Source organism: Anarrhichthys ocellatus, unplaced genomic scaffold, assembly GCF_004355925.1.
Source record: "Anarrhichthys ocellatus isolate YVR2014 unplaced genomic scaffold, GSC_Weel_1.0 scaffold14, whole genome shotgun sequence".
In the NCBI taxonomy this organism is placed as follows: Eukaryota; Metazoa; Chordata; class Actinopteri; order Perciformes; family Anarhichadidae; genus Anarrhichthys; species Anarrhichthys ocellatus.
Genome location: NW_022280044.1, coordinates 5,101,298 through 5,128,129, shown reverse-complemented (window position 1 = coordinate 5,128,129; position 26,832 = coordinate 5,101,298). Strand labels below are relative to the sequence as shown.

The 26,832-nt window shown below is 42.3% G+C and overlaps 1 protein-coding gene across 5 annotated transcripts in view; it reads right to left on the bottom strand.

Moving 5' to 3' along the window:
* dlgap3 (discs, large (Drosophila) homolog-associated protein 3) overlaps nt 1-26,832 on the bottom strand; it is a 98,503-nt gene that overhangs the window by 34,464 nt on the left and 37,207 nt on the right. For all 5 annotated transcript variants that reach the window (XM_031854338.1, XM_031854341.1, XM_031854340.1 and 2 more), the window contains exon 2: nt 12,796-12,870. The gene's annotated coding sequence lies outside the window, so the exon portion shown is untranslated. The remainder of the gene's footprint in view (nt 1-12,795; nt 12,871-26,832) is intronic.

Here is a 26,832-nt window from a genome sequence, read left to right as displayed (position 1 = left end):
GTACAACAATGCTCTGTTGTAGTTGATAGTCAGCGCACACAGGATCAGGTTGTTCTTGTGTTGCACAACACCTTTATGGACGCTTGAAATTGTAAAGATGAAAGACAGATAAAGAGCTTTGAGACGACACACTAGAAGGCATAAATTACACTTTACACTTTACAGAAATACACTTTTTCGGTCTCCTGCCAAAAGTTAGATGAGAGGATCAATATGCCTCTTATATCTGTACACTGAATCATAAGACGGAGCTGGCAGGTGGTTAGCTTAGCTTAGCATAAAGGCTGGAAACAGCAGGCTCTGTCTGAATGGTAACAAGATGTGCCCACCAGCACCAGCACCAGCACATATAGCTTGTGTGTTTAATCAGTGCAAAAAAGAAAAGTGTAAAACAAGGCTGGCTACACCTTCTAATTTATATGTTATCAAAGTTTTGGTTTCACACAGTTTTACAAGCTTTTCCTTGAACACATGCAGTGACTTCATGAAGTATCCGCGGGTTATGTCAGTGGTGACACGGCTCAGTACGCTAGCAGTTTCCCCTTTCGTCCAGTCTTTAGTCTTTAACTGCTAAAGTAATCGCGTGCTGAGTGTAGATTCATATTTAGCGTACAGACATGTAGTGGGAAAGGTATTCTCATCTAACTTTCTGCAAGGAAAAAACTGCATTTCCCAAAAAAAGTTCTATACTTTTCCTTTAACCTTCATATGACCTATTTACGTAGCGTATTTATTGCCAGCAATATCAGACATTCCAGCAGAAATGCTTGACCTTTAATTTGAGTGACAACTAAATAAAGACCAAAAAAAAAAGTTGTGTGTATCTGACCTGCACTTTGTAATCCAGTGGAAAAGGTTAGCGAGCAGCAGGCTGACTCATGCTCAAAACACACAGAAATACAAACAACCCCATGGCTGCACGCTAACACACCGCGCCCGACAGAGCGGGTGGAAAACACCCAGAGTATCTGAAAAGGTCAAGGGTTGTGGATCAATTCTGACAGGGCCACTGGGATATGGACACAGATGGTGCATAATCTCCCATCCCCTCTGAATTATGCAGTGTGACTCTCCCTCTCTTTCTCTCTCTCTCTCTCTCTGTCTCCCCCTCTCTCGTCTCGTGCCAAAATCACAGCCAAAACATTCATTCAGACCTAGTTCGATGTACTAAAAGCCCTTGTTGGTTCACACTCCAGTGACACAATGAAGAGGGAGCCGATGCCCAGATGAGTAAAAAAAGAATTAAAATAAAATGTGCAATTATCTATCACAAAAAAATCGCCGAAAGCAGAAACATTCATGTTATTATTTATGTTATATGTTATAATATAATCCTACTGGATTGTGCCATTGACAGTGAATTTGGGGGCAAACTTGCGGATCCTCCTCTCAACTTTTACATACACTCACATTTCACAATGTTGACCTGGATACTGCATATATAACGTTTATTTGTTATTATTTTAAACGCTGATGGAACAACTCTAGTTTTAGCACCCCTGTTCCAAACTTTAAGAAAGATGTGTACCCACATCTAAATTAACTGGGATGACATTGTACCTTTCCATGCACATTGAGGTTCTTTCATGTGGCTAAAATGATTATTTCTGCTGTTGCACAGGTAATTCAATCATTGATTTAAGTAAAAGGCTTTGATTCAAAGCAAGGTAGAGATCAAAAACGCATTTTTGGACAAATCTGGGGCAGTTTTCTGCTGTATGGCTACAAAAGCCAGGACAAAGGGGGAGAGAGCACCATCATCTATATTTATAATACATTAGTTTGTAGATAATAGAATCCCTTTTTATTGTCATATACATATACACATACATGAAATTTGACCTATCCCTGTATATAGGGAGCACTGGGCTGCCAATGACAGGCACCCGGGGAGCCGGGGGTTCAGTGTCTTGCTCAGGGACACTTCGACACATGTCACGTCCCAGTTGAGGATTGAACCGTTGACCCTGCAGTTACCAGACAACCCTCTTAAGCCAGTGAGCAACGGTCGCCCAGATAACTACGTGGAGCATCCAGAAATGACCATTGCTGCAGAAATAATACTCAGTGTGTGACATTAAAGAGGTTAACACAAATGCCCACACACATATATTATTGAGATGTAGACAAAAGGAATAAAAGTAGAAGAGGAGGACACAGGATGAGCTCCACTGCCTTTCAATTACCATCCCCTCTCTCCTTATGCTCCTCTAGCTCCCATCTGAGACAGAGCTGTGAAATTAAATTTCTGAGCACATCTCAACAAACAACGCAACTCTCCACCTCTGTGCCAACAGAGGGAAGGACCAGCACCGTCACAGCGACAACACATCCATGTCAGTGCCTGATAAGTTCAGTAACTATTGGAAAGAAAACAAATCTGGGGGCTTAAACCAAAAGTGCAGTGGAGCAGCTGAATGGGCCGCTGAGGTGGGAGGTACTGGTGGGAGGTACTGGTGGGAGGTACTGGTGCAGTCTATGATCGTGGTTCTGTTGCCCTGAGACACTTTCCAAAACCAGGTCCAACAAGTGTTGGTTGGGAAAATGGTAAGTTACTGAATGCAGTTAACTGAATACAGTTAACTGCAGAGAGAAAATTGATACAACTATCATGTGTGTGCTGTAAATATGAATCTATAGCCGGCAGCCGGCTTAGATTAGCATGAAGACAAAGGAAACAGCAAGCCTGCTAACAAAGTCCACCTACAAGCACCTCTAAAGCTCACTTAACAGGTTATATCTTGTTTGTTTAATCCGTATAAGACCCACAATGTAAAAATGATCTTTGTACTGAGTCAAGCTACCTTTTTCCTTGTTTCAAATGTCTATGCTAAGCTAAGCTCACCGGCTGCAGGCTGTAGCTTCATATTCAACACACCGATATGAGAGTATCAACCGTCTAATTTAACTCTCAGCGAGAAAGTAAATAAATGTATTTCTTACAATGTTGAGCCATTCGTTTAACCAGCCCAGGAATCTGCCCTGGCTTCATTGTTTTTATTGAAGTAGTGTTGAAATAAAACCTTTTTTTTAATTTGTCAACTCACAAACACACATGTGTTCCTCTGAGACAAAAAGCTCTCTATTTGGACCATTTTATATTCTAATAAGTGGTTTGAGAACCATTTGTCTTGGTACACACTCTGTGACAGAAGCAAAGTCTTTGACCTTATTCTTATTAATAATAGAGTAAACAAATAAGTGAGCTATGTTACCAAGATGCTGAATTTAAAGATGTGCAGACAAAGTAGGATCAAATATGAAAAGGGCATTTCTCCGTTTGAAAACAGGGTGACAGTACCGTTCACTTTCTGAGTATTGGAAAAATAATTTAGACAAATCTGAGTGACACTGAACTTTCCTAGCAGACGGCCTGTCTGACATCTGCAGGTCGTAATGTAATGATTGAAGTACAGAACTAGCTACTGTAACACAAATTGGTCCCTGTAGACATTTATTCTTTAGATTTCACCACCATGGAGAAGAAATCATAAGTAGAACAATCTCCTTCTTTTATCCAAGGTGTTGCCTATTTACTGATTTATTTCATTTACTGAAAGACGTGTGTATGTATGCAACAAAACAGACACACATGCACAATAACAAAAACATCAATCCAGTCCCACTCTATGAGAGTAATGCTGGGTAAAAGGGCAGTGTTGTTTGAGACGCTATGGCCTGCTTATGCAGGGCGCTCCAGTCCCCACTGCGTGTTTGTGGACAGTCTGCCTTGTCCTGCTTAGCCTCAACCCAACCCCCACCCCACCCCCCACCCTGGAGGCCCTGGGGCACCCTTGGGCCTACCGAGCTTCCTCGGGCCCACAGTTGGTGATCTAGTTTTACAAGCTGACACATATGGGATCCGTCTATTATTCATACTCCAGGGAGGTGGAGTATTGGAGTGTTGCACCATGGTGCCACAGTGGGAGGGGGGGCAGATCAACAGATTGCGTATTAGTGTGTGTGCGTGTGTGTGTGCTCGTTATTTCTGATTGTAAGGGGCGTTTAACTTTGACATGGGGTTATGTGACATTTCAGATGATCTTGACACACACACACACACGCACACACACATGCACACACACACACACACCCACAGGAAGTATTGAAAGGCTCTCTATGCACATTTTGCCACAAATAATGCAAACAGGCAAATACTTGCATGAATGCAATCAGAAAGAAAGAAACACACACACAGACTTACAGGCTGTGTGGCTGAAAAAGCTGTTTTTATTTAGACACACACACACACATACACACACACTGATTACTTCTCTCTGCTTGTACATGAGTGGGCCTCCTGACCAGCAGAGAGGATCTGGGAGTGAATTACAAACCATTATCCCTTGCGGTAAAGCAGTTACATCGGAAACCTGAGAGCCCTCACCAGAGGGAAGAGATGGAGACAGTATAAACGGAGAGAGCAATGGAGAGTGTGACTTGAGGACAAATGGAAAGGAGGAGAAAACAGATGGGGGAGAAGGTGACTGACGAAGGGATAGAATGACAGGGAAAAACATGGTGATGAGTAGAGGAAGTGGACAGACAACTCTTGACATGTCTCTGCCACTCGGCACGAAGTGAACTTGGCTGATGATGTACCATTTGGGGATTTTATTTATTTTTTCATTTTAGCCCCTCACACCTCTCCCGTCCTGTTCTTATGTCACCCCTCCTCCCCACCCTGTCTTTGCCCTCTCACTGTTCCATTTTCCTCCATCACTTTGTCACAGGTTCCTTGGAAAGATGACATCACATCGGTCACAGTGTTTAATCAAATGTCATTATCATTTCACAGAACTCCCTTTCTGTGCGTGTGCGCGTGCGAGCATGTCAGTAATGTCACTTCCACTCTTGGCAGGAGCAGAAGATTTATCCCTATGGGGACTCGTCTCACAGCTCTTCGAGAAAATAAGAACAAAGAAGAGGGGAGAAGGGGCTAGAGAAAGCTAAAAAGAGAGAGATAATAAGAAAGTGTGTGTGTGCATGGTGAAGTTCAAGAGGGTAGGAGAGAAGTTTGAAAGGGGTTAAGGAATGATGAAGGAGAGGAGACCTAACAAGCAATTATGAAACAAAGGACAAGAAAAAGAAAGGACAAGCGGAGTTGCTTTCTGCAGGAGAGACAAGGACAGGAAGTGGAGGGGGAGAATGCAGAACAGTGATGTCCTCGAGGAGTGGGTATGGGGTATGGGGTAGTGGTGGTGGGTGTGAGCTGCGGATAATCCTTGTATCCCATTGTCTCCTGTTTTCAAACCAATTATTGTCATATGCAGCCCCATGAACGAGAGTTAATGAGGGGAGCAGGGCTTTGGAGTGTCAGGGCACAGTCAGGGGAACAGAGAGGAAAAAAAACGAATGATGGAGAGAAAAAGGGGTGTGGGGGAAGAGATGTGGTGGCGAGGGAAAAGGATAGAATGTAAAACGAGAGAGAAGAGGAAAAAGTCAAATGTCAGTGATGCATCTACGCTTTCTTTTCCCTCTGCACTGTCGCATAGAAATCATTCTTTTAACTTTATTCTTATTCCCTTTGTGTCTTCCCTAAAATAAACTACAAACTAATCACCAGAGTTTATCTAGTTTTGTTTTACATTTCTATATTTTGAAAATTCGACAAGCTTGAAAAAAGAAAAGGTCCTTGAATGCTTAACACAGATACACTTATTCTGGATGAGAAAAAGTGTATTTCCGGATTTATTTCTTATTTACTTACATATTTAATAAATATCTCATATACGCTCATATTGAATGAGATGCGTACTAAAATGACCTTTCTTCCTGATCTTCATCTCATTCTTTGAAATGTTTGTGGAGCTGTACATCATGAAAATGACACGCCTCATGCTAAAACACCCAAATCAATCAGTACATCGTATCCCACCTGTTCCTTATATGTGTAACATTTTCTGTTTTCTGTATGCACACGGTCTGTGTTGAATATCTTCACACCAGTATATGTGAAACATGCTCAAGGCTACGACCACAGACTTCTCTCTGCATTCACTTGACAGGTTGTCTGCCTTCACCATGGTAACCACATGCCATTTTTAGCCGCAATCTATGCATTATACCGCGTCTGTGCCTTGCATACAGTGGGTCTCTCGTAAGTGATGTATGTCTCTAAGTAATGTATACATTTATAGTCACTTACTCACACAGACTGTCTGGGTTAATGCTACACGTGCGATTGCATTTTTGGATCAACATTTGCTTAGAAATAACGTCAAATGGAAAGATTTATTACATTTGTTTCATCTCGTGTATCTTCTAGTATTCCTATATTGTTTCCAGTATTGTTAACTGTGGTGAGTTGATACAAATAGTTTATTCTTAAAACAATATGCCAGTACCTAATGCTGAGACCCTGAATACACCATATTCAATACCTTTATCACAGTGCAATTCATATAAAGGAAAGTATTTTTGAGTCAACAGTAAGCTATGACAGGAGATGAGGAGAAACAGATGATGAATGACAAAAGATAAAGGTCAACCGGCTTGGTTGGGTAATCATTTTCATGTTTTTCACCTTTTTATTTTCTCTTCCAATTACATTTATTGTTGGGACTTCCGTTTGTGATGTCGCTGCAGTGGATGGGGGAGTGTGTTTCTGCACTCAAAGTGAGTAAGCGAAGACGCCAGCTTCCATTTATGTATGCCAATGCATGATTCAAAGATATATGGTATATTACAATTCTTCTTAGATCAATTATTAAACACCCTTACTGGAGTCACTCAATGCTCACATCAGTCAGTGTGCATGTGTCCTGTTTTAGTCTGTGTGTGTGTGTGTGTGTTGTGGTGTTTCAAGAACATGTTGTTTCAGCTGTGACTGGCAAGGCGGGTCACTGTGGGAGCATAAATGCTGCGAGTGACTAGAATTTGCAACTACCCCCCCCTTAGCCACAATACACACAGTCATTCATGTGTGAAAAACACACACACACGGTGTGAAAGGCTTCAATCTGTTGAATTTTACAGCTTCAGAACTGCACCTAGCTCACTTAACCAGCTGCTTTCTGTGACAAATCCGATTTGTTTCAGACTCAAACCCTCTTATTACCTGCACCAACAACTCAGTCGCAACTGAAAATGAAAGGGTGCTGAGACAGATTGCAGCTGATAAGGTGATAATGACAAATGAGGATGTGATTTTCTTTTGTGGGCTTTTTTTTTTTTATTTTATTTTATTTTTTTACTTCATGTGTGATTGTGTTTATTAGAGTGGTGGTGAGAAGTTGGCAGAGAAAGAAGAAGACAGGAGAAATGTCGCAGCAGTGATGAAGTGAAAGACAAGAGAGAAAAAAAAAAAAAAAAAAACACTGGGAAGTTTTCACCTTCCCTTGAAAATCTCAACGCTGCATTCTTGTCACTCGTTCGCATGATCAATGAGGGAATGTGTGAGGAATAGAGGAGAGGGAAAAGGACAAGATAGCTCGCTGCTCTTAGTCAGCAGAGAGACAGAAAGACTGATGTTACTGCCCAAGATCAACCCCCCGTAGCGTATAAACACTTTCATGCATTCATTACAATATTCATTAGTCTATATTGTTCTCAAATCCTATAACAGCCCATGGATCCACCCAACTCCCCCTCATCAAATCAAATGCAAACACAAACTCACCATGAAAACAGGATCAATCAAAGCATAGAAGCAGCATTGTTAGTTGATTAAGCTAACACAATAAAAAAATTACATCTTGGCAGGATTACTGCTAATCTTTGGTTGCAACACATATCATCCTCTGATGTGCATGTAATTGGCAGAGTCGTGATAGAGTCTCTTTTACATATTAAGCACTCACACAGTAGGATCAAAGTGAATTAGCTATGCAGGGAAGGGTTGCAACTCCTTTTGTCTGTTTTGTGTAAATCAAAGGATTTGACGATACGCGTACAGCATCTATACCTCACAGTAATCTACTGAGACACAATTTTCAACAACATTAAATAATATGAATAAAGGCACTATGCACTTTTACAACACATGCATGTACATTGAGGTCGATAAAATAGTAAAATGATTTGTATGTGTTCACACTAACTTGGTCACTTACACTTAAAGCTAATTCTGAAGTTACAGCAACGACAAATAATCTTGTAAGTTTCAAGAAACGGCACTTCCGCCTCATATAACTGATAGAAACCATGCAAAGGCAGTATCATTATTCAAAAGATTTTTGAAAAAGTGTCTTATGTGCAAAGACTTGCAATGAAAATGACAATAAGTTATACTAGAACAAGTCCTCTAAGAGTCTATGGCCACGATACAGTATGTGAGGCTGCACTTGGGAAGAGTTTTGCGTCGAGCTAAATGCTAACATCACCATGCTTAGTATGCAATCAGCCCATTCATTTGAATTAGGTCAGTCTGGTGCCAAAGCAAGGGAACAAAAGGGCATAAAACTTCAGGGTAGCCATGACAATCCATCCAATAGTTATTGAGATATTTCACTGAAAACCTCATGGTGATGGTAAATGGACTTACTTGTATAGCGCGTTTCTGGTCTTCCAACCACTCAAAGTGTGTAATCTGCTGCCGCAGGATCTATAGGCATTCACACCCTTTCACACAATGATGGCACAGCCTTCAGGAGCAATTTCAGATTAAGTGTCCTTCCCAAGGACACGTCGACATGGACTAGATCGATCCGCCGTTCTTCTGAATGAGGGACGAACCGCTCTACCTTCTGAGCCGCAGTCGCAGATGACAGCAGATGACAACTCAAGGGAACACCAAACTCATTAGGATACATCCTTTGGGAACCGATGTGTCAGTCTGGATCAAAGCGGTAGACCAAACCGACTGACAGACCAACAATCGTCACACCGAGAGCCACGGTGCTGGCATGGATGAAAAAAAGTGAAATGCTGAAACATCACTTTTAAGACTTGACATTGAATGATTTTTGTTGACATTTTCCGGTCATCATCTGGCTTTGTGCAGAGCTCTCTCACTGCTAATCCTACACATTTCATTTACCATCAAGCACTGCCGGAGATCAACTAAAACTGGTTCCAACTCTATCATCGGATGGTTTTGTCTGACATTTGTGCGACATTAGCGACATTAGCTGTGCTGAGTGCATCCAGAGAGACGGGGTCGGACCCCATTCTCTGTTGGGGACACTCCTCTCCCCTTTTGTGGCCGTGGGATGTTTGCGTATAAATAGAGATGGGCGTGAATGCGCGTGTACGGCTGTGTGTGTGTGCGTGTGTGTGCATGTGTTATAACTGATGGGCACTGTTCATGCGATCCATGCTGCTGTCTAATTATTCACATGTGATGGATGGCTTTGATTAAATCATATGAAGGCTGATGCAGTCACTGCCTCCCTCTACTCTACCTCTCATTCCCCCTAACCTCTCTCTTCATTTGTCACACACGCACACACACACACCCACACCCACACACATGCACACACCCACACACACACGTTGGAACCCCTGCTTTCAACATTGATAAAGGATATTCATAAATCAGCTGGAGTGGGGAGGGGGGAGACAGTGAGTGACACCAATAGAGAAGAAATAAGGAAAGATGGGCGGATAGAGATGCAGAGAAACAGACAATCGGATACTAATAATACTTGCTTAATGTTAATGCTCACACAGAACGACTGATTACATCTTCTCATCAAAAATCAAATGAGCACGGAAGTTTTGGGACAATTCTATTCATAATTTTTATCATTTAAAAGGTTCATCTTAAAATAACATTTCCCGACTGCGAATTACCCCGGCGGCTGAGTTCAAGTTGTTGCCTTTTCTCTGAACTTAAAAACAACCCAATCGTTTTTTTTAACAGATCTGCAGGAGCCCCGAGGCACAAAATAGTGAACACAGTTAACATGCTTTTTTTTGTCATTTCCCTTCTATTGTGTCCATTTTCCTGTCCGTTATACAAAGCGGGAGCTCCAGGTTTTGAAAGTGACAGATGGCTCTCTGTTTGTGCAGCACAGAGAAGAAGAAGCAGGGGGGTAAATCACTTTTTGGATCTGGGAAATTACACAATCCCATAGGAATAATAACAAAAGTAAAGTTTATTTTCTACTGGTGAGTGCAATATAAAACTAAGAAATTCAGTCAGATAATATCATTCCTATATTAGGCCTAAGTTGTTAAGAAAGGGGCTGTTATGCCTGACTGCTACTGAGAGAGCGATTCTCCGGCTAATTCTTTTATCTGCTGCTGATAAGCTGCAGTGCAGATAATCAAGAAACACAATTGATAACCTGCTCTCCTACAGGCTCACTTCAGTCTGCCTCTTCACAGCTACACACACCCAACTACACACATCCTGATGTGTTTCTAATGAGATGCTGTCCTTCGGTGGCACAAAAAGCTGCTGTTTGAAGATTTACTCTCTCAGAAACCATATGCTGACAGCCAGGAGACTGGGCACAGAGCCACAAAGCCATATGCGCATGTGGGCAAGTATAAGTACACATACACACATGCACGCCCACACACAGGCACCCATTCAGAAGTGGAACTTGAGTGAAGGGTAAAAAATGGAGGGAGGCTACTCATCTCTGCAAAATACACCTCACGTGACATGAATTTAAAGCCTTTTGAGGAGTTCACTGTACTGTAAAATGATGTTAAATTAAGCATGCTGGAACAAGCTGCAAGGATCTCAGTTAAAGGGGATGACATTTATCAACAGCAAAGTTTTTTTATACTAGAGGCTATACAACACTATGCACTACATACAACATCTGCAGGTTATTACAAATGTAAATGGTATTGATCACACGCACACAGGTGTTCTCACTTAACTGATTGTACCTTAAACAGTTCGGCTCATCATAGCAGGTAAACATGTGTCACTGATAACATTAATCCAAGAAGGTTGTGACAGTGAGCCAGCATGCACAATACCACGAACAAGAAAGTGAGGCAGCTAAATGGAATTCAGCCATCGTGCGTTGATTATTTTCGAAATGTCTTCATTGAAAAATACCTCTTAATATGTTACCTATATTACCTAAAAATACTAAAGGTGCTTTTTGGCAACTCAAAGTCACAGTACAGTTAGGGAAATGTCAATCATGCACAGTTAGTACACGCCCACACTGTCTTGAGGTCTAATCAGTACGATGATTGAGAACACCTGTGTGGGTGCCAGAGCCATACACTGATCAAGACTTTGACTATCTTTGTAACCAGTGGTGGAAAGAAATGAGTGCATTTACTCCTGCTATTTAAGTACAATTTTGAGCAACTTGTACTGTATTTGAGTGTTTCTACTGCTTTATACTTCTAGTCCACAGCATTTGATTGACAGCTGTAGTGTTTGTTACTTTTCAGAACAGTCATCCAGTATTTTACAAAAAGCAAAGATAAAAGAACAGTACAAGAATCATCATCTCCCCACCCTTTAGAATAGTGCAAGTAACCATTGCAACAGTATATGCTTCACTGATGAAAACCAAGGAATGATGAGTTCAACTGAACGTAGTCTAAGTGGCTATGTTATAAGTAGGGTGATTCACAATGAAAAATGATGGACAGGGCAGACGAGACGTCTTCATTCATCACCTCCACCGAGTCAATTTTTTTCTCATTATTATTTTCCATTATTAGGATCTCTCCTCTTCATGTGTGATCGCCATATATACGCACACACACACACACACACACACACAACTGTCAGAAGTGAATTGCCCTGCACTCCCCCTGACAGCAAAATGACAGACATGGCACATCACCGTAGCAACAGTGCAAAGGGTTCTTACCACTACATTTTGATAATTCTGTGATTTAACTTGTGTAGAACAACCCATTCTGCATAACCATCACATCAGAGAAAATGCACACGCAGGACACTTTATCTCTACCTCTATAGCTATAAATAAGTGGAAGCTTCAGAACTCCATATTGTTTGGTAAATCCAACTCTGGGCAAAGAAAGAGTGATGCATGACTGCATCAGCTGAGGTGGTGATGGATAAATAGTTAAATGGGGAGGATTAAATAAACAAAATGACAAATGGATGGGAGGTAGATGGATGGGAGACAGTTAAGTGGTTTTACCCAATTAGAGAGGAAGAGTATATAGATCCAGAGTGCTTCCAGACACCAGATGGACTGAAGAGCGCTGGCGTCAGAGCGGTAAGAAAAGACTCAGGGGAAAGGAGGGAGGGAAGAGGGAGAAGAGTGAGGAAAGGAGGAGACCGAGGCTAAGAATAGTAGTACAACCTCGGGCCAGCGCAATCGGTCGGCCCTGCCTGCTATTTTTTACTTTGCTACTGTGCCAGCCACTACTCGTCAGACATCTTTCTCTCCTCTTATTCTGTATCACTCTCTCCATCAGTCATTTTCCAAAACGTAAGGCCAACTTTGTCGCATCAATGTCAATGTTCCTACAACACAGTGCCTCGGTGACCTCTGAAAAGTCACGTTCCCAAACCACGCATGGTAGGTACAACTCAAACAGTTGTATGCTGTGTTTGGCCATGAATGTGGCCTGCTGCTTCAAAAGAAAAAACATCTACAAAGAGTAACTCAATCAATACTGCTTCCCACGTCACATCAAACATAAGGCACTGGAGGCTGAGAAGAGAGAACAGAGAGTGGCAAACTCCTGATCCACACTCCAGTGACGTGGGTTAATCCTTGAGAGGTTCCACTGGGAACCCTTATGCACTCCTTCAGGAGATGGATTTCAAGGACACACAAGCCAGAAGTGGTATTTATATGTGAGGCTACAGGTGACAAGTAGCTGCGAGGATTACACGTGTGTGTGTGTGTGTGTTTGTGTGTGTTTGTATGCACATGCATAAACTCTACTTACCACAGTCTCATCAGGAAATGGTGCTCCATGTCGTCAGGAAGAAACTGTCGGCTGAATAACTTGCTCTCAGTCACTCTGCAGAAAGACAAAGAAAACAAGAAAAACATCAGGGAAGCGCAAACCGTCAGAGGCTCACATGAGCTGATGTGTGCAAACATTATCGTCCCTGGAAGGAAGCGTAAAGCTCTGTCTCTCTTTCACTTCTCTACAGTACGTCTGCCCGTCACGGGAAAAGCACCCACCCCCCATAAGCTCCGACCTGTAAAATAGTCCCCGGCGGTGCCTGAAAATGCAATGTGGTGGAAAATGTGCAGCTGGGCCCGTTGGTCCCAAAACAAGAAGCCTCACTGCCTAAGGCAGCAGCTCCCCTGCTTGGAGCACTATAGGCCCTGGATCCACAAATGAAGGGACGACGGGAGCATATGAGGAGAGCAAGTGGAGAGAGCAACATTAGCGACGGAAATAAAGGGTTGGGAGTTAGGGACGGAAAGGAAAAGAGGCAGAAAAAAGGGAAAGAGGAGTGGATGACTACAAGGCTTACAGCTTAATTGAGTGTGTGCTGCGTCCAATTACCATTTAAAGTAAGCAGAATGTGTGGAATCACTTGGACTTCAGAAAGCAAAACAAAAACACACGCTGGCACCTGAACAAAAATAACACTGTAAGTGTGTCAGTACATACAATAAGTAACTAATTTCACTTCAAAATACAACACATTGTTGGTAAAATATATATATGCCTAGTGATGCGAGGGTGTGTGCGCCTCATAACTATTAAATAGTGTGCACTAGGGTCCATCATAACAGCATGCACTTAACCTTCCCCACTGAACATGTGTTCATACCAAGAACAAAGTGTTGCCCGTTCCTCCTTGATGTGTCTGAGTGATCGGAATGCTAAATGCCACTGAGCTAAATGTGGTCACAATTGAGAATGCCATGGTGTTCCCCACACTTCATTACCCCCCTCCCCTCCATTAGCATTAGTACCGTGATTACTAGCTGTTAGCATTAGCTCCCTGGGCTGTTTTCTTTCTGTAATTTTGTGCAACATTACAGCTGACGCACACCCTCAGCGTGTGTTAGTTTGTGGCTCCATGGCAACAGCGGCTCGTACTACATTTACACAGTTTGTATTCATGGGAGGAATCGTCAACAAGATGACTGGATGCATTCCTACAATTCCCAAATGCCACTACAAAAGCCTGAATTTTTGCAGCGTATCACCTAGTAATTACATTTTGCGAAGAAAAAAGAGTTGGGTCATTTGCAGTCGCACTCAGAGACCAAAGTGCATAGTCAATGATCACAGAAGGCCTTTAATATGCATGTGTGACATGAGGCACTGTATCCTCGCCAATCCTACATGGAGGATCTGCCGCTGCAGTTCGTCAAGCGGAGCGCGGCAGATGCTCTCATGAGTTCCCATTGATTTGCAGACAAGCGTGTACGTGTGTGTGTGTATGTGCGTGTGTGTGTGCGCGCGGGTGTGATGTGTCGCTAGCTAGCTAGCTGCAGAGATAATTAGAACACAACTCTTTTGCTGTCCCTGCAGGCCACTGATCCAGCTGCTTTCAACTAATATAGGTCAGCTGTGACAAAGCCCTCAGCATGGACACTGATCAGCTCTGCTAGCTCTCTCAAACACAAATATGCAGTTCAACTCACGCACACTCATACATGGAGAGGCATGCTTTTTCACACACATATTGATGGTGGCCTACATATGTGGTAAACATACTGTGCAGGAATACACACTGAGACATATTATATGCAGGTAAATCCCCACACACTTGGGCCTACAATAATGATGGCAGTCACAACAGGTCTGTGAGTTCAGAAAAACTGGCTCCTGCTCACAGCTTCATCTGCCCACCAGTTTCTAGCTACTGCCCACGCACTGCCAAATCCACTAATATAGCATAAAGAGCAAATTAGTAACTTCAAGCTCTTCATAGCAATGGAAAATATTGCCAGACATAGTCAATGCAAATTCATTCACTTGTTCCAAAATCAATACAAGACTGGAAATTGTCTTTTGTTTCTGTGACAGTAAGTATGTGTGTATAACACTCTGTGACAAAAGAGTTGCATTAGATTATAGTCATTTGACTGGACGTAATGAATACAAGTAACACAAAGACAAAATTAAAAGTGAACGCATCAAGAGATTCAGTGAATGAATACATTTGAATTCTGTTAATATTTTAGTTTGATTGTTCTCTGATGTGTGAAGTCGCCTGGTGAATTTGTAGACACAAAGCTTGTCATTCAGCCAAACAGAATGAGTTATTTAGACTCAGGTCTATTCTGAAAATAAAGACAAGTGAAGATTCTTATAATTTACCAGACTTTTTGTTTACACAGTAAATGCCAAGAAATCATGTTATTTTGCGAAGCTCTTCTGTTTATCCTTCTGATCAACATAGCAAATCTATTTAAACACTCTGTTCTTTAGCAACAACTGTGAGACTTAAAGTTCCTTTACATAACCCAAAATATACAGAGATGCTTACAGCTTAGTTAGCAGCTAAGCCTCAATATTCTCATAGACTCGTTCTAAAATGCATACGCTATACCCACACATGCTGTGTTAACATTTTTTGCAGACTCACTCTCTGTACTTCTACACCAACTATTAGTATCATATATAGTCCAACCACTACCTGCTCACACAGGATCGCCAGTGGTCACCTCACCGAGCGTGACAGGGGCCCAAGACTGCAGAGATTTATAGGGATGTAAACTGAAGAGCAGCTTGGCTGAAGAGGAGCGATGGGAGAGAGGATGAAAGCAATTATTTTCTCTCTATATGCATTTTACTCTGTTGCCCCTCTTTTAAAAAAAGCCACATTCATTAAGTGCCACCACTGACACACAGAGTGCGACTACACGTCACTGCTCCCCTCCTCAGGTGTTTTGTTCCACCTATTGTATTGATGACCAACTCAAGAGAAGAGCATCATTATCTTTGGTCTGCTTTACTACAGGGGCCTCACTAATGGGGCAATAATTGGTGCAAATTACAAAGTGTACAAGTGGTGTCGTAGCCCTTGGGATGGCTTGATTGAGGGGCCGAGGCTATGTCGCATTGCGGGAGATCGGTGTATTCTCTTAACTCTAATCACCACTTCTTTCTTATTCAGCCCCTCTATATTTTTCTTCCCTACGCATGTCTAAAGAGCAAGTGGGATCATGCAGGGCTTTTAACAACTGCGACTATTTATGCAAATACAATCAATACTTGATAGTCCATTTCGCTATCTGCCCCCGCCCACCTCAGTTCCTCTCTCCATCTCCCTCTCTAACAAGAGACTGCAGTAGGGGCATTAATTAGTGCCACACATGCGCCAAGGATTCCCCACAGGGCTGAGCAGTAAAGCCAGTTCATACCAGGCCAGGAGAGGACAGGTTTGGCCTGACCACTGCAGTCAGGAAACAATGAGAGACAGCAGTTGCCGAACAGCAATCTAAAGCAGCCCTGAGTAACTGCAATGGCTCTATTGAACTGGCTTCTATAGTTGATGGAAATAAAAGACACACCAGTATTTGTAATAAACGTTTCATTATTTTCTAAGTTGAGTTGAGCGTTGTGCCCTTCAAGCCTCGGTTCTACTTTCCGAAAGGATATGAGCTGGCGTGTTAATGTTTGGATCCATGCGGGTCCAAACCTCGCGGCAAACCGACATTGTCAAAGACCCTTAAGTTCAAAGACCCTTAAGTTCTGCATTATCACAACAAAAAACCTACTGCATAGAACACAGAGAAGGGTCATGTTAATGGTGTGACGTCAGTTTGCATAAATCACGCTTTAGTTAGGCTGCTGTTGCTACGTCCACTAAGCTTTCGGTTCACACAGGGCACAATTTAGTGATAACAGTGGCAGATGTACGATTAAACTACAGGTCCTTCATGGGTGGGTCTCTACATTCATGATAGTCAGCATCCTTACCAGTTGATGATGCTGGTAGAAAACACGTCTTGTATTGCAGTGAGCTATTTAGTCAGAGTATTCTCACTACTATCAGATGCATTATTGGCTTACATACTTGTTCATATATATATATATTCAAATTGTATACACTTTTAACGTTGTATGGGAAATGACTAAATGTTTCTCTTGCATTCTGGGACAATGTAAATTACAAAACTACACTAATCTGAAACTTAAACAGGAAGAGTGTTGACCTAACGGATGAAAAGGCTTGCGTACAACCATCAACCACACAAATTCCCCAAAACATTCGAGAGCTAAAATGAGAGCATAATTTGAAAAAGTATTCCTCCAGCGCACCGAAGCAAAGCAATACTTACGACATAAGTGTACATATAGAAAGGCAGCAAGCAAAGGTCGCAGCTGTTGGCCTATTGGTCAACTGACTGTGATGCACATATACCTGAACAAACTACTTCTTCATTGAAGTAACCTTTATGAAGAGCATTGTATTACTGTATTCTCAACTTTGGGGCAACTACTAAATCCAAAGACCCCGAAAGCTTAGTTCCGTTTGCAAACCGCTGCCTTACATTTAGGACATAGCACATAGATTCTTATTAAAACTTCTTTGGGATTTCCACAGGATTAGGTACAGACAACCCAAGCAACTTTCTTAACACCAGCCGTTTCCAATTAGATCCTATTAACAGAACACTGACTTCAGCTCTGCACACACCCTATAGGGGATTTCCATCAGCTTAACAGGAGGGGGAAAGTTCAATAACAGTGGCTTGTTTTCCTTCCATATGTACTGATTATCTTCATACCATGACGTTGTGTGATGACCCCAGGATGAAGACTTACAGTTAAGTAGATGGCCTATCGTACATACATACCACAAAGATCATGCTAAGAACATCTCAAAATGTAAATGCCTGATGCACCCTGCCTGCTGAAAGAAGCTCTAAAGCTCTGTCATGTGCAGCTTAATAGAGATCGTATGGGTCAGGCTTTCTCAGAGAGAGAAGGAAAATAACTAGCTAAGGAGAGAAGAGAGCAAGGACAGAAGGAATCGTTGCTTTTCCCCGGTGATCTATGAGAGCTAATCCAGATGTAGAGATGCACCGATCTGACTTTTTCAGTCCCGATACCGATATCTGGGCTTTGGGTATCGATTGACACCGAGAAGCTGTATGGCTCACTGTGCGGAAGTGACTGGGATCAATCTTCTGTGTGTGATGCACATCAAGCTTGATTTGAACATTAAAATATAACCAACAAATATATGGATATAAACCAACTTAAATGTTATCCGATACCAGCTCAGGCCATTGTCACCGATACCCGATCGTACAATTCATTTATTTTCTACAACAAAAAATATACATGCAAAAGTTCACGATCTTTACATTAGTAGCCCAAACTTTTTTATCACAATAGAACCGTCATTGGCCTTTTGTCGACCGCTTCACTTCAGCAATGTCTTTACGTCGCTCAATACACAGATAACACATTTTTTAAATGCTCAGGACACAGCAGAGATCTATCCAATCACGTTTGTAAATTTCCCATACAGCCATTTTGCAACCGTCATAAGCGCAGTGCTTTGCCACATGGTTCACCACCTAATAAGACAGCTTGTGATTGGAGAGGAGAGAGTCAACATTTGAAATTGTTTGTATAGTCGGCATTATATACATGAAACATTGACTTATTTCTTTTATCATTTTTCAAAAGTGTTCAAAAATAGCCCATTCCCAAACCCCTGGATGTATTATAAGAACGACGGCTTGCCGTATTGGCTGAATGTTGCCCTGCAGGACACTTTTTAAAGTAAATCCCTACACACACACACACACATACATTACGTTCGATTCCTGGCTGGCTGGACTTTTTTCTGCATGTCATTCTCTCTCCCCACAAAAGCATTCAAAATAATCTTTAAAAAAGCATGGAGTGAGTGCAATAGTCGGCGACTGACACGACCTCAGAGGCTTATTAAGGATCAAGACTGAAGCTCCATTTAAAGTTGAGGTAAATGGTTAACAGGTTGATTCATAGTTCAGCCTCAGTTCTCCCGTTGATAGCATCACTGCAGCTACAGATGGATGTTTTGTACGTGATCAGAACATTTGTCTTGAATTTTAGTATTCACAGTAATTCTTTACATTTTTTAATTAACTGTGAATGTCCGCCTAGTCTCGTTACTGAATACCACTATGACTATTCTATGCGGTCATTATACTTATGATTATTTCATTCTGGGATAGATAGCGGTAATTGCGGTGAAAGACGGCAATGGAAATGACTTCGCTAGATGTCTGTCTCTGGAAAGCTGAGGGCACTTGATCCTTTTAACTTGACCAAAACTGAAATGCTAATGGTGTCAGAAAAAAAAGATGTATTTTGGGTTGTAACACAAAACTGTTGTTTGCTCTTGCACACTGTTCAAGTTGTTCTACTTGTAAACGTTTTTGATGCTTTGAAAGCCTTTTAAATAAAATGTATGACATCAGTAGGGAACTTCACACTGTTGCCCTCCACAAGACCTGCTTTAACATCAGGACTCTCACCTTGTCAAATCCTCTCCACATGAGCAGCTGGACAAAGAACTTGTAAGTACACACACACACACACACACACACACACACACACACACACACACACACACAGAGAGAGAGGTAACTGGATGCAAAACAAGCACCCCCATCTCCTGTCTTAATGGGTTTTAGACTCTGTTCTGACTGTGCACAAATCAAATGAATGTACCAGCCCGGGGCCGGCCTGCAGACACACTGTACATTAAAGTGAGGTGGTGGTGATATGGTGCTCTTAAGCTGGCACAAAACCAGATGCATAAATCAGAGGGAGCACCGCAGAGCCGGACAGCGGCGGTAAACGGAGAGAAGGGCATGGGGATGGTTGAAAGAAACTTAAAAGAAAGTGAGAAGGACACGAGGGGGAAGGTTGAGAGTGATCAGGGATATGAAAAGAAGGGACAAAAGTCTTCTTTTTGCTTCACTTGGTTTCATACGAGTGAACAATGTATTTGTTGTCACATCTGTGTGCAGGACTGCATGTAGGACTGTATGCAAATGTGTATGAATGCATTTATTTATGCGCGTGCACAGATGCAGCTGTGCTTTGCTTCACAGTCTTTATGGGTGCGCTCAAACGCACATATTCTCTGAGGTCGGGGCAAAACACTTAAGAGCCCAGCTTCCTCTCCAGTACTCACCTGACAGCTCACCATTTTTCATAGGATTTCTCTCTCTCTCTCTCTCTCTCTCTTTCTCTCCCTCGACACTAAAGGATCCCTTGGTTCTCATTAGGTACACCTTGGCAGCAGCTGGATAAAGTAAGTGAGTGTTTCTTCTCCCTTCACTCTCTCTCGCAATCAGTCTTTCACCCTCTCCTACCCCTCTTACCCTCTCACTACCTTCCACTTGCACAACTTAAACCTATCCTTGCTTCCTTCCTTCTTCCTCACAACCTGTGCCCGGCCTTTTCATTCACTGCTATGCCTCTATCCTTTCCTTTTTTTTCCGCTAAATTGCTCTGCTCCCGTAAGACGATGAGGAACAACAGAGCAAAACAAAGCAAAAACATTTCAACAACAACGACCTGAAAACAAATTTGATAGAGTTCAGCGTGGCCCCACATTACTTCCCGTTATTCACTATTCACAAGCGGGCAATTTGGAGAATGACTAAAGTTATGATTAATTCATTCCACTGCTGGTGGTGAATATAGCAGTCGCAATGATGCCCCGGAGCATCCAAACAATCAGTATCTTTCTCATTATTCTCAGTCAGACCTGCGAAAGATTTTGAAGACGTGTGGGTGTTAGAACATATTTGAAATGTATCCACGCTCATGTGTGAATCTTTAAATGTAATTTTCCGTCCGCGTCCCTTCACCCGAAGGCCAATTCAAAGCTTGCTAATGCATTATGGATCATTAGACAAATATACTGACGGCGCACTGATTACAGAAATGAATGATGCATGCTGTTTTGCCCTATTGTGAGTGCCTAAATGTGTGCACTTGCAATTGTGCGTGTTTAGTCGCAGTCTCAAGGCAATGAATAGGACGTGCATTAGTGACTATTGGTCATACGACACAGGGGTTACACAGCATCATCCTGAGTCACTTCATCAGGTTCCGCTCAAGGTCACCTGCAATTTAACATGAAGAGTGAATCCTAGTTTTTGCACCGACATGTATGGTTTGAACCAAATTTTGGATTCACAAAGATGCATGTATCAAAATAGAAAACAAAAGCTAAATTTAAAGATTTCGGAATGAAGAAAATGTCTAACTACCTTGGTTGCCTTCAACTGATTCAAGCCTTTAGTCATCAACTGACACAATTTCTTTACTGACAGCACAAATACTCCAACTCAAATTTAAACTGTCACTCCTTACATATAACCTGACACTCCAACTCTTTACATCGCACTCAAACTATCCCTGGTGCTTCAGCTTCAACTGACATTTCATCCGCTTTCATCTCTCACTCTTTAAATGACATTTCAACTGTAGTTTCATCTTTCACACACAACAACTGACAGTTCAACTGCAACAATGCTCAAACTTTAAAATCAAATGTCAACTTCTTTTGGCTCTCAAACTTCAAAAGACACTTCAAACCCTTTCAGTGCTTTGACTTCAACTGACACTAACTGCTTTATGTGCTTCAATTTAAACCTCAACTCCTATTAAACATCTCAAATGCAGAGCATTTCAGATATTCCAACATGTTAAGAGCATTGTTGGGATTTTCAGCATAACCCTTTTGTCTTTTCTAGTTTCTCTAATGGGTCCTTGTTGCATAAGAACAAGTGGAACCTCTGAGTTTGCCCCAAAAGTAACACTCAGATAAAAGGACACCTTCATTAGCATAGAACCATATTGGATCATTTCAGCTGTCTTTTAACAGGCATTTAGAGTTTGTTTACACGTTGCAATGATCAAGCCTATTGATGTAAAGCCCTTGCAAGTGCGTTTCACTAAAGCACTCAGCTCTTTCAGATCAATTGACCCAAATGCAGCTAAATAAGTGTGGCGACATTGGTTTTCCACATGTCACTTTATCCGATGCAGTGGTATTCCGACAATCAAAAAGTGCAGATTTCCACAGAAAGGGGGCGGGGGGAGGGGGGGATGTGTGTGAATGAATCAGAGCAAAGTGTAGGGGTCACATCGCGGTTACATATGATGTCATGGTGGAGCGAGTCTCTTCAAGTGAAGTCATCAAAGCCTCATTATTCCTTTCACTCGGGTCCGCTCGGGCAAATTAGCTTCACCACTCAAGTGAGCGTGCGTTGATGTGTGTGTGTAAGTGTGTGTTTCACAGTCTAATTTGTGCCAGTGCCTAGTGTGAGTGCAAACCGAGCTGGCTTTTATGTTCTTCTGCAGCCCCGTATGTGTGTGTGTGTGTGTGTGTGTGTGTGTGCGTGTGTGGGTGTATTTGTGTTCACACTACTACACTACAATGCTAATTGAGTTTAAAATTCAGCCGTTCAAAGAAACACGCAGCACTTGTGGTCAGATGCTGTTCATGGAAGGACACATCATCATAAAAAAAAAGTGCACCATCAAACAGCCCCATTACAATGACAAATATTACCGGAGGAGGCAGAGAGAGACAGAGAGGAGGAGGGAGGGAGGAAAGCATCAAAACAGATGAAGGATATGTATCTTTCCTTCTTTTACCTGCTGAGCTATCCTCACTATTTACATTTGATACATTCATTTAAGTGAGAGTGAATAATAAACAAGAGAGGGGTTTATATATCTTAAAACTGTCATCAACCTGTCAGTGTGGGCACCAGCAGAACCAATGGGCGTATCATTCGTTGCGAACTGGCTGCCTCCCGCTGAAATTTGCATATTCCTGCTTCCATAACGCTCATAGGTTTGGGTGTCTAATTACAGTACAAGCATCAACATTGATTGCTTGCGTATCTCTGCATTCTGTTTGGGGAGTCAGTCCTTCTCTACAGCCATTTGGAGTATGAGTGTGTGTGTGTGTGTGTGTGTGTGTGTGTGTCCATGTTTATTTGCATGTTTCGTAAAAGCAAATGACCCGGCGACCTTTAAGTGAGGAGGGAGAAACGTCATTCCCACACACTGAGTGTCTTATTGGGTTAATGCATTGCTTTTGCAGACTGAGCATTCACCTTATCGTTGGAGCACGTTAAACCCCTGCATCACATGGAGCTTCGCCAGCACTGTCACAGCCGCTTTGGGAGTCTCTAGGTATAGCTGCTGCACATATTTGTCACATTTGTACACACCCGCGTAGCCTGTGTGGACACTTATTCCAGCAAGCATAAAGAAATGTAAAACCTAGTCCATCTTTCACATGCATCAGCCAGAGGCAGGCCTGGGTCTTCCTCTGATAATCAACGCGTTTGATCATGCATGTGTGAAAGATGAATGCTAAATGAAATGCAATAGACTGCCCTTGTGTCTGCATACATGTTCTCTGATGTGATACACAAATGCGGCAAAGCCCATTTGGAAACCATGCCTGAATCTTCTTTATCTTATACCAATTAGCAGGGGAAAAAAGCTTCAAAGAGTAGAATTTGCACTGTAGATGTCAAACATACCTACACATGCACACCCCGCAGAGAAAGAAAGTGAGGGACATCTAGACACTAATTAGCGAATGGGAGCAAAGCGGCGATACGAGTTTTGACAATGAGGAATCTCATAATTCTGAATCTCCTTCTCTCCCTCCTCTTCGATCGCATCCCTCTCATTAATTGGCTGTCACGCTTGTGAGCGTCTTGATGTAGTATGTGTGTGTGTGTGCGAGCGGGTGGTGATTGTCAACATCAGAGTGCCGTGGGCTGCGGTTGCCCCTGGCGATGAGCGGCCACATCATTAGAGGAAGGTGATTATCTTATTCCGTGAGACGATACTGACTACATTGGTAACCTAGACACACACACACACACACACACACACACACACACACACACACACACACACACACAAGCTCTCTCTTTCTCTTTCTTTGCCAGTTTCTTCCCCCCCTGTTTCCATCAATATATCAATTTTCATTCGACTTGACTGCCTCTCACATCATACCCATGCTTTAACACACACACAACAACAAGTCAGGCAAAATGGCAACAACCGATCATTTTGACAATGCGACCCAAGTGATGATGTGTTTATGTACACGTGTCTGCTTGTAGGATTGTGAAAGTTTAGAAGACAAATGAAAGAGAAAGTTCCACAGATTTCACACAGAGTCAATGCGTAAGGAACAGAAATAAAAAAAAAAGTAAAAAAAAGAGAGGTGGCTCATTTTCTCTCTTACACAGATTCATCCACGGACTGTGAAATTGTGCAACACCATCTCTACTGCTTGGCTTGTAGCCCTTAAGCAATACAGGGATTAGCGCAGAATTTGTTCTGTGAAGCTCCTGCTGTACTGTAATGTGGCTGTGATCTAAAGGAATCTATCTCGATGCATTAAGACCTGAGGGAGAGCTCTGTTTGGAGCGAGGAAAAACAAAGAGACCAAACATTTGCTACAGCATTCGGCCTATTAAATCGCGGTGTAAGATCTCTTTCAGCCTTTACAATGTCAAAGGATCGGTGGGTAACAAATGGTTGCTGTTACCTACATGTTACCTGGCAATTTGGGAAGGCAAGACAACTCTCTTTAAGCATAACATTATGTCAGAGTGGGAGGATTGTATGTTGATTAATTTGAAATATAATCATTTGCTGCTATGCAGACGCTGACTGACGGCATATTTTCTGTCCGACACTGCTGGATGCTAGATCTTGTTACTTAGTAACATGGAAGTTTTGCAGCAGCACCAATCTGTCCCTAAAACCACAAATTGTTGTTTTCTACATTGCTTTGTGTGTAAAGATTAAACAGAAGTCACGTCCCACACATTGTCACACACTTCTAGAGGGTCATAAGTGATGATTGAGAAGGATTATTTTATGGTTTGATTCTATCCACATCTGACATGGAAAATATACAGACTATGCAAATAATCCTTTCATTTTATTCCCATAAATTCCTGAATTTTTATGGGTTTTTTACCTTGAATATTCAGAGAATTGTACAACCCTCCTCACTTTACAGAAGCTAAAGTAGGATTAACCTCTAAAAGGATGTGTGTTGGATTCAAACAGTCAGATGATACGATAGAATTACATCTCTGAAGAAAGGCAATACGATCATGTAGGTGAGAAGTGTCGCTTTGTACAGGTGACTGCTCAAGTATGATGCTCCTGGCGGTGAATCGCTCCACTCATACGGAACTGAAATTCATATGTGGATGCATGTGAAACCAGCCGGTAACGATCAGCTTTCCTCTCAGATCATGAGCAGGTTATAAGAGTCAGTCTGATGTGCAGCGGAACTAGCAGGGTGCTGAAAACTGTTTTGGCACTCGGCTTCTTCCTGCGATGTTGTTTCTCATTATCTTCCTGTGTTAATTCTGAGATCTGCTCATTATGCAGAGCAAGAACATCCGTACACTGTCAGCAAATCTACAGGAATAAAGTGCCATCACAGAGGGAAGCGTTGACAGACAAAGACGCATGCAAAGAGAAACACACCACAACACACACTTCTCCACATGTGTGTCAGTGATGGAGCCATATCTGCTTTCATCAACCGCTGAAACACCTTGGATTTCCAATATGATGTGGCATTTCACAAATCAATTCTTCTTATTTTACAGTCTTTACGAATATACTGAAGGCCGACATTTTCAGAGCTGTTCATGTTGGCCTGGCAGCAGTGCATGTGTGTGTGTGTGTAGCTTATTGTGTGTGTCCATGCTCATGAAAGTCTGTTTTTGTGTGGGTTGAAATCTGTTTGGGATGTGAATTATCTCTTCCTCCGAAACGTAAACAAATACAATATCTATGTTTGGCCAAAGAAATCTGTCAGACCTGATCTCTGTCCGTGTTGCTTCTTTTGAATTCATGCATTTCTCATTCGCTGGCCAAACTTATCTGGAACAGTTCACAGCAAAAAATGACAGTGTATTCCCTTAATCACAAAATGTAAAACCATTTCACAGAAGATGCAGCCTTGCATAACATTACTCCGGTTTTGCTTTGCTGTCCATCCCCACACGCTCCCTTCTAGTCGACTCGGGAGCACTCAGTGACATCCATATTGCATGAGAATATTTCTGGGTACTAGTCACACAAACATGCAGACGAGCACGCTCACAGCCTCTCACAAAAACACATGCATACGTAGAACGCACATGAAGAATACGCGCACAGCACACAGAAATACTCATCATAAAGTATGAGTTCAGGCCTTGGAGCCTGTAGCCCACATTGCAACTCTTCTTCTTGTAGTATTATTAATTCATCAAGTGGGAGCTGCGCACCGCAAGCATCTCAAACCATAATTTACCATGCACTGCGCTAACAGCTGGAGCGTATCTCGAATAGAGTATAGTTTCATTTCCCCCGCTGTCCTTCACATGACAACAAAGCCAGCAGCTGAGTTATTTTTTGATCCAGTGACGAGAGCAGGAGAGGAATGCTGCAGATAGACCGAGCCGGGGAGAGAGATTCCCTAAATTCGTTGGCTTCTGATGTTCATCAGCTCGCAGAAAAGATGGAGGTTAAACGAAGGAAGAGAGACTTTTTGCCAGATGGGGGAGAGGAAAGACCCGAGTGATTAACAGAGGATTACAAATACAGCATGTAGCACATTACACAATTTCTCAGAGTACATATTTAAATATGAAACTTCTCCACCGTTCTGTCTTTCACACTTTGGGTTAAGCTTCTCTTCTCTCTCCGCTTCTTTTTGCAGAATTTCTCTTCTCTCGTGCTCTGAGGTTGTGGGCAGAGAGCCAGCAGAGAGAGTGTGTTTGTGGGACCCGGTAGAGAGTGTGTAAACTCGACCCCTAACCCACCCTCCATGAGATCCAGACCATCAAATATGCATACGACAGCTGGAGCAGCTATATGGTGTTTCGTACAGTGAACTCTGAACTCTGAGCTTTCATACATTTGAATGCATTTAGAAGATAAAGTACAGACATTGTATGCACCATCCCTCCAATTAATGCCCTCCAAATCAAC